This window comes from Salarias fasciatus, chromosome 5 (assembly GCF_902148845.1).
Source record: "Salarias fasciatus chromosome 5, fSalaFa1.1, whole genome shotgun sequence".
Classification (NCBI taxonomy): domain Eukaryota; kingdom Metazoa; phylum Chordata; class Actinopteri; order Blenniiformes; family Blenniidae; genus Salarias; species Salarias fasciatus.
The window spans coordinates 8,361,945-8,371,529 of NC_043749.1; the positions used below are offsets into that span (position 1 = coordinate 8,361,945).

Sequence of the window (9,585 nt, forward strand, 5' to 3'; positions counted from 1 at the left end):
GTGGTTATTTAAACATCTAAGATCAGAAGAGGTGTACGAATTTGGTATATAAATGAACGTCTAATAAACGTCTAAGTTTAGACGTCTACAAATAGACGTATATTAGTGGTTATTTAATCGTCTAAGATCAGACGAGGCGTACAGACGTAGACGGCTAAAAGATGGCTAATAGACGGCTAAAAGACGGCTAATGCTTAGACGTCTAAAAGACGTCTAGCTTAGACCGCTAAAAAACTTTCATTTTTAGACCACTGGTAGACCAATTTTAGACTAGACGTCGAAGAACAATTAGACGTCATTTAGACGTCATTTAGACCGAAAAATGCTCGGTGGGAAGGTATGGAAACTGTACAATTTCGCAGTCAAAGTGAGAAATGAAGTAGTTGTTGATACCATGCTCCGAAAACTCCGTTTCAGAGAGGAAAAACCGTCGTTGAAGCACTTTCCGGCCGCGTTTCTCCTGAAAAAACCATTGGTAAGCTTGCCGCTGCGTGTTGCAATGTGTGTGTATGTGGAGATGTGAGGCGACCATGCTGTTTCAATTAAGGGTGTTTTGTACATCTTAAGTTGTTTTTGATTCATGTTTTGCACTTAAAAACATTTATATTAATGGATTGATGGTGAAATTTGACTGGAATGAGCACATTATGAGAGTTTCACTGTGTAAAATGCCTCATCTTTTGCACATGTGATGCGAAGTTAAAATGTGTTCAGGAGTACAAGAAGTCATTTTAAGTTCATTTAAGTTGCTTAGAAGCAGCAAAGCTGTAATTTAAGTTAGTTAGGTTATGAGAACGGATGTATTTCAGTGAAAATCTCTTCTCTGATGTTAAAAAAAAACTAGAAAATGAGAGAAACACATGAGGAAGCACATGTTATGCCTTCATGTAGAAGTAAAAATTTCTTGGTTGAATGAAATCTTTAAAACATTATTCCTTTGAATTTTAATTGATTAAAATACATTTTGACATGATAAACTCTTAATTGTTAAGATTAATTATGGTTTTCAGCATGTAACCCATAGTATTTTGATTCCTGTTTCATAAAGATTATCAGTGTTGTACAACCACCTTGAACTGAACATTTAGGTGATCATTTGAAGATGTTCTATGCATTGAATTGGACTGTAAACCTGTTTTCTAAATACAGGTCAGGTTCTATTGTGATGCTTGGAAAGAGTGAAGCTTCAGCTTTCATGTCTGACGAAGCTGATGAGCGATCCAACTGATGGCGAGCTCCCAGTCCACCTTCGGTGCTTCAAGCAGAACTTTTAATTCCGCCACACCACTTAATGGATTAAGTGGTAGGATTTGTGTCAGTCCAACTGACCGGCAGCAACGAAAGCCTTCCTTGGATATCCTTGAATCTTGACTTTTGACTTTTGGATCCAAACCACCGAGGAACACTCCCATTTGGACATTTATTTATTTTATTTTATTTCTTAGTTTATGGGCCCAAGGTTGTAATGTTATTGTGTTTAGTATTGTTAAGATCTTTGTGGAACTAAAGAGTTTCAAATCATTCTGCCTCTGTGTCCAGTGGTTATTGTTTCACTTGGCTCCTACGAACCGAGTATGTGACGTGTATGTACCCTGAAGTTGGTTACATTTAAAAAAAAAAAAAAAAAAAAAAAGTTTCTTATATTTTATGTCGGTAGTTTGTATTAGAGTTTGTGCTTCTCTTTTCAAGTGGTGTAAAGAAATTAAAAATTTTTTGGACATTCATATTTTTGAATTTTATTTAAAAGGTGTTGGTTTTGATTACAGTACTAATGGTTAAAAAAAATGTTAAAATACAGGTTTCTGGTGAATAATAAAAAAATTGCAATGGCTGCATTTTTATTAGAATATCTTAATACGTTCAATAGACGTCTATAAGACGAGTAGTTTTTGTAAGGGGTTTAGATCTGGTACAAAAGTAAATGTCTAGCAAACGTCTAAATTTATACGTCTATAAATAGACGTTCATTTGCGGTTATTTAAACGTCTAAGATCAGAAGAGGTGTATGAATTTGGTATATAAATGAACGTCTAATAAACGTCTAAGTTTAGACGTCTACAAATAGACGTATATTAGTGGTTATTTAAACGTCTAAGATGAGACGAGGCGTACAGACGTAGACGGCTAAAAGACGGCTAATAGACGGCTAAAAGACGGCTAATGCTTAGACGTCTAAAAGACGTCTAGCTTAGACCGCTAAAAAACTTTCATTTTTAGACCACTGGTAGACCAATTTTAGACTAGACGTCGAAGAACAATTAGACGTCATTTAGACGTCATTTAGACCGAAAAATGCTCGGTGGGTATGCTTTTATAATATACTTAATGTTTCATTGTTCTCAATTGTTTTCTTTTCATCTACTTGTAAAATCGTCTGCAGAGCACTTTGCATTGCATTGACTTACATCAACATTCCTGTACAAATAAAGTTAGATTGAGTGATTGATTAACATCATTTGCAGATGTACTTATCCCAAATCATACTCAGCTCGTACATCCGCCACCAGTCAGAGGAAAACAATTCATTTAAAGTTCCACATGACTTCTTCACGCTGCGATGGATAAGATCCAGGCTGGGCTGGTCGAAGCAGCATGGATGATGGATAGATGGATGTTTAGGAAATAGCTTGCTAGTTCCTGTTTGTCACTGACGCTGATTTCATCATTTACTGTGTTGGATTCGAAGCCAAAAACAAGATGCAACATTTGTGTGATTCATTCGAATGTGACTAAGTTTTATTTATTTATTTATTTTTTGTATTCAACATGTACATTCAACTGTTGTATTATGAAGTGTGTGCATTCTTTTTAACTTGATCCATTACAACTTAAACAATTAATTGAAGCGTAGGGTTACAATCTTGCTGTGGTGTTATTGGCATGATGTTAGTTATGATAACTACTGGACATGAAGTATTTTTAGAAAGTGTTCAGGGCTCGTTTTCAAGTACTGTGATGAACCATGTTCTTTTTTTTAATGCTTTATCTTCCAGTACGATCCATTTTATTCAATTATCACATGATCAGGTTTCGAAATCACAGATATGCTGTAATTGTTGGACGCTCAGCCTGTCACTCAGCCTATTTTATATGATTTAATGATGCTAATGTTAATTGTGAGTCATTTATGAACTTTACTTATATTGTGCATTTCGCCACTCTTGCACCTTCTGTGTGTTTTACATGATCAGTCACATCCACGTCCATAATCACACATGCATTCAAACACCAAAGACAACAGCTGCCATGCAAAGTGCACACACACGACTGGTTGTTAAACATTTCCATAAAACATAATCTCTGTGTTTATTCTTTATCACCCTTTTTGGTAAATTGTGATTTTTTTTTTTTTCAATATTTTTTCTCACATTAATTTGGCACAATTTGATATATTTTCCCAGCTTCATTGTAATCAGCAAAATAACACAAAAACCCTCTCTTTCTCTCTCTTATGCACACACACACACACACACACACACACACACACTGCATGGAAAAACTTTTTTGTAGAAAAATTATGAAAAAAAAAATGTTGGAGTTAACATTTCTATCATGCACTCGACTCCTAAAGAGGAAGGAAAAGAGAAGAGCCTGGAAAAGGTCTGATAAGGTTCTGTAACAGTAATAATAACATTTTCATAAAGCTCATTAATTGAGAGTCTAGAGGTAATTGCTACGTTTGCTGCAGGCTGACTATGTTGTTAATGCTGACGACTGTCAAACTGACAAACAACAAGTTGTGGAATATGGATTTTCTTCCCTCTCAGCGTGTGTTAATAACCTACCATCTGAGCATTGCCAAGGGAGACTGTCAAGATGGCATCAGTGATAAAATGTTAACATGTGACAAAACGCACCTGCCCGCTGGAAGAACAATTCAATTTGAAATTGAATTTGTACGACTATCACGAAAACCTTTTTCTTAATCCTCCCCTGAGGGAAAGTAATATTGATTAAGAAGAAAGGAACAGAAGGAAAGTTTTTTTTTTTTTTTTTTTTCCCTTCACTTGGTTTCTATCGGCGAGATGCTGCACATAACAGAAGTGAGGAGACGAACATCCGTTTAACCAAATGCTTGTACAGTTCATGTAGCTCCCTCTTTTGTGATGAACTCAGATATTATGACTGGAAACGAACCAAATATGAATTTCATGTGGCTCATGCTTCATGAAAATACAGTTTCTGGCTGTTTCGGAGCTGAGATTTGGTGCAAAACGAAAACACAATTAAAACCCTTTAGATGTGTTTGGGCTGGCAGGATGAGAAATGTTAGATGTTTTACTGCATGTATGTTTCAACAAATCACAACTTGAAGGACAAAACTGATAAATATAAGCACGAGCTCACGTTGCCACTGTCAGTAGTCTTTTTCTACTATTCCTACCTTTATTCTTCCTTTTCTGTCACATCTCTCAGTGCGCTCCATAGGATCGTACCAGCTGTGCTCTTGTTTAGCAGAGATTTGTCATATCTATGTAAGCATACTTTATAAACACAGTGTGAATGGCTGCTGGGCTATGAATCAAATGTCCCATGGAGTCAACATGTGCTGGGAAGCTGGCAGCCTCACAGACAACCTCTGCGCTGCCTTTCACAAACAAAAGAGGAACAATAGGTTTGCCAGTGTTATGCGCTGCGGCTAATTCAGCCGTCAGAGGTGTCGTAACAAATGGAAATTAAATCAAAGTCGTGCAAGGGAAGCAGGGAATCAATGACTTTTTTCCGCATTCTGAGGCCATAATCTGAATGATCAAACAGTTCGTGTCGTGTGATTGAAAGTCAGATCAACTAATTCACATGTTTGCATACAGCAACCATATGACTTTTCCTTTTCTTTTTTTTTTTCTCCCCGGCACCTCCATAATTCTTCCGCAGGCCTGTTCTGACAAACACTCAGCTAATTAGGTCATCATCAGGGTCATCACTGCCATCTCAAAGAGACTTCCCTTCATCTCTATCATCCCACTAACACTCTCTGTCACCAGCCGACGTGGCGGGCATCAGGCAATGGGGCGGCGGCGCTGGTGCGTTCATGATGTCTGCTGCGTGTTGATGAGTGATGCCGTCTGACGGTTGATGTTGGGTGAAGCGTACAGTAATGGGGAGACAGAGGTCAGAGAAACCATTACTGCAGTGAGGGAGGAGGGGAAGGGGAAGCGAGAGTGGGACGTACGCTGTTGTCTTCTCCACCTGTAAGGCTGGGTGGCTGTCCTTCTGTCATGACTGAACGTCTGCGTGCCGCCTCTGCATTCATTACGCTAGGAGACAGTTGCGACGCTCATCATAAATACATGACAGGGGTGGCACGGCATAAAATGTGGCTGTGTCTGTTCTTGAAACAAAGGGGAAGGGTACGTGTGAGGAGATTTTGCTCTGTTTATCTCTTTGTCCTCTCTTTTTCTTCGCTGTTTGATCTGTTCCTCCAAAGGTGAGTTGGACAAATATGCCAAAAAACATGAGATATGCCTGCGGCGGGTAAGGACAATAAAACATAACGCCAACGTTCACGGCGCCTCCTCCACCCGAAAGATCAGCTTAAATAACACTATAAATTTGCATTTGCTTTCTCAACTGAATCAACCGAGACATGAGTTGACCCCAATCCTGTCATGCAAATAACTCTTGCGTGGCAATAATAATAGCTCTTCAGATGAGGTAGCACATAATTACTATGCCTGACCTCTCCCAGCAGTTACTGACTACCCGCAACATGCATGAAACCATTTAGCGCGTTCGATCTATCAACATGTGTCACTTTGTTGTCCCCATGACAAGGTTACCATAGCATTACACTGACTCCTCTCCGCCAAGATGCCACGTATTGTTGCAAGGTTATAACTCAATGACAGTTGACGCCAATGGATCCCTCTTATTATGATGAGTTGGAACACCTTGATATCCACTGCAACATTAGCGCACCATCTGGAAGGGTAATGTGACGTCCTCTGGAGTCATGGTTTGGGCCCTTGCTGCGCACAGCTTTGTTGACTAATATTTCTTTGTGAAAAATAAAGAACGGAGGCATAGAGATGTGAAGGACGCCAAGGAGCAAAGGAGGGAGGAAGAGAGGGAATGAAGGAGACCCTTCGATCTGAAACGGGGGGTGACAAGGCGGGCAGCGGGTGGATTCATCACACAGCCGGGATGTCTTGTAGCGACACTAATTTTGGGCCCAAAGCTGTGGGTAATGAACATATCCTGTGACAAATGAGGGAATCGTAACAGTTGAGGCGTTGTTCAGGACACATTTGCATTCCAGCAGACTGCCATGACACCACCTGGTGTCTGGAGACGGAGGAACGTGCCAGGGGAGAGAGCATCTTCCCAGAAGCATGAATCACCATTGTCCTCCCTGATTGAAGTGCGCCAGTCAGAGTTTTGCGGTTTCCCCGTGTCGGCTGAAAATCAAACTCACATGACTTATGAATCGGTCACCTCGAAACGTCTGAATGTGGACTGATATGATTAGAAGGCATTCAGGGGTAATCAGAACCGGTTGTCATTTTCATCACTGCGGTTTTGTTACATCCTCTTTTTTTTCCTAACAACTCTGACAAATCCTGACCCGCCCACTTCAGATTAGCAGAAAAAATTTTTTCTTCCCAGTTGACAGTGTGAATTGTTACAGATCCATTTAGTCGGTCTTCACAGAAGCTCAAACCAGTTTGTTCTAAGACTTGTGAATGATGGATTGATTGAATATTGGAGAGTTACTGAGATTTAAGCTGTTTGCCAAGTTGTTGACGGCAGATGTCTTCTCTTTGTCAACATAGTTTTCAATTTTTAAGAAGAAATCATGAGACACAGCTGATAAAGCATACCTTTTATAGGTGGATATAAAGTCAGTAAATTGAGTAAAGTCGAAGCTTGAATTTATGAGGGACTAATAGACAGTGTGCCTCGTTTAGGAGGGGGGTTTCTGTGTTCAATCGATCATAGATAATGTGGATTTTGGTTTTAGTTTTAAATTTGGTGGGTGGACAAAAAAAAATACACCTTTTAGCTGTTCTTGATTGTGCTCACTTTTGAAGGCAAGATCGCGAAAAACTGAAAAAAAAGGATTGTTTATGAAGTGCGCTGCACCGTCTAATCAATTAATCCTCCTCCCTCAACCAAAGTGCTCTACAAAGGACGAATGGAGGTTGATCCAGCCTCGTTGCTCCATTCAACAGCAAACTCGTAAGCCTGTGAGAATGTCCAATTTTTCCACTTTCAGGATATTTTTTAGTGCAATACACATTATCTCCCAAAAATATGTTACATTTAGCCACAATCAACACAGAGAGTACAGCACCTCCACAGATATGTACTTGTCATAAATGTGTAGAGTTGTTTTATATGGGAAGTAAGTTTCCTCAAAACGGGATTTAGCTTAGCTATTTAAAGGAAATGCAATTTAAAAAGTGCAGTTTATTAGGAAGCTGATGTCACATTGGTAAATAAATGTGACATTTTGACACCATTCTTAATGCGTCTTTTTTTAAAAAAAGTAGGCCCAGATACATTTAAATGCAGATATTTTTGTCACAGCATTTACAGTGTGGTTAGAAAGCCCCTCCTCAGTAACACAATTATTAATTTTGTGAGTGATTAAAATCGAGCCAAGACACCTGTCTCTGCTCTCAGCTCCTCAGCCTTGTGGCTACACGGCTGGCGGTGGCCACGTGTTGCGATTACCTCCATCCACGCTGCTGTCATTTCGTTCTATTGAGAGCAATGGCATGCTTGATCCAGGTCCTTTTCATTTGCTCCCACAGATCCCCTTTTCTCACCCATTCAACCTTGATGGCTCCTTTCACACCACTGTCTGCACTCTCCCCTGGTAGCACAATGAACACCAGTCTGTCGCCCTGTCTCCCAGACAGACTTTTATCTGTTGAGAAGCCCACAGCTCATGGAAAGCCTTTTGTTACCTATCTCTGAGGTGGCTGAATGGCTTCTTCCTTTGAATTGTGCCGTTCCATTCCTTTCCCCTCACACTGGATATTTCTCTCTCCCACTTTTCAGATGTGACAAAGTACCCCTCTGTCTTGGTTATTGGATACCTTCGATACTCATTTTTGGAAACAGGCACGTGAAAATTTTGTGCTGGACACCTTTATCAAATCAGTCAGAACAGGATAAAGACGTCATGCAAGGCAATACATTTTTATTTGTGAGGAAAACCACGGAGAGGGACGTGTCCAACCTGGAGCGTTTTCTCCCTCATGCCTTATTCCGTGCAAGATATCAAGAGAAAAGATAAATAAATGTTCAAAGTCTATATTTATTTATTCAAAAACATGTGTGTGAAATAAAGATAAAAGCAACTGGGTAATTCAAATGGTGTTTCTATTGAAGAAGCTTTAAATAACTCCTGAGTATATACGGTATAACAACAGCGTGCACGGTAAGTGTTTGATGTAAAACTGTACTCTGACCTCTTATTTACCACATTTGACCCAACAGCTCGACTTTTTTCATTTGAGCCAGTGAAGAGAATAAAACAGAAAGGTCCAAAATGAACCTCCGGTTTTGCTCGAGCGAGACTGTTATACTTAAGGAACAGCACTAGTCTTTTTCTCAAAAAGCACCTCTGCAACCTCCTACTGTTAAGAAAAAGCCAACAACAATCTTCTCTCAGCGGTGTGAGTGGCGGTGTCAGACAGGAATCAGCCTTTATATAGATTGTAATTGTTTCTCCCTGGTCATGCGTCTCTCTTCCCATCCATCTCCCTTTTTCCCTGTTTCGGGCAGGTTTCAACCACACAAGGTCATTGCTCTTAGGCAGCCGCAACTCGGCTTTATTGTTCCAGCGGGTCAGCGGGTCCGACACACATCACAGCTATTATTCCTCGGGAACAAATGGCCGTCCCACACTTTGATCTATGGCCTTCGTTCTCAGACACTTCCATAATACCCTTGACAAGATTTCTTTTTTGTCCTGGTCCTGTTTTTGGTGATGATCCATCTCTTTTTACCATCTCCTCCACTCAAAGTGCCATATTATTGGTTTGGGTGATTTATAATTGCAGATTTGATAGAGAATGTAATGGTTGACATATTTTTGAGTGATAAATGTAGGCTCTGAGGCTCTAAGCATAAATTTGAACAATGCTCAAGTAGAAGGCTTTTGTTTTTCTATCTGGAAGGCAGCACGGTGGTTATATCACATTAGTTTTTTTGGCAAAGGGAATAAAGGAAATATGTTTTACTAGAGGTGAAGATTCATAGAGAGGGTGCAGCGTTTGTGGCGTGTCATGTGGTAAACAAATTAAATTAAATTAATAGCACTGATTGTAAATTTTTTTCTTTTGAAAACATGAAGATCCAGCATTCCAACAAAATTAACACTTGGCAAAATCTGAACTAACTTGGCAATATAGTTAACCGTGTGGATTTAGAACAAAGTCCCCAGGGTGGCAAAAATGTTCCTGTTTACAAGAAGCCACATCAATAAATGTGTTTCAACGTGAAAACACTGAAAATGTTGTAGGATTTAAACCAGGCCTGTAGTGGTGCTGTAACAACTCCACAGAAATACACTTAAGACAGAAAAGGAAGACATAAAGTGTCAACGTGAATCTAAAAACACAAACAATGAAA

The 9,585-nt window shown here is 39.6% G+C and overlaps 1 long non-coding RNA gene across 1 annotated transcript; it reads left to right on the forward strand.

Annotated features, from left to right (window-relative positions):
* The first annotated feature begins 372 nt into the window (after positions 1–372).
* LOC115388834 (uncharacterized) lies at positions 373–1,524 on the forward strand. The gene is made up of 2 exons (XR_003931522.1): positions 373–475; positions 1,150–1,524. It is a non-coding gene; the product is annotated as an uncharacterized LOC115388834 (long non-coding RNA).
* Positions 1,525–9,585: the final 8,061 nt, after the last annotated feature.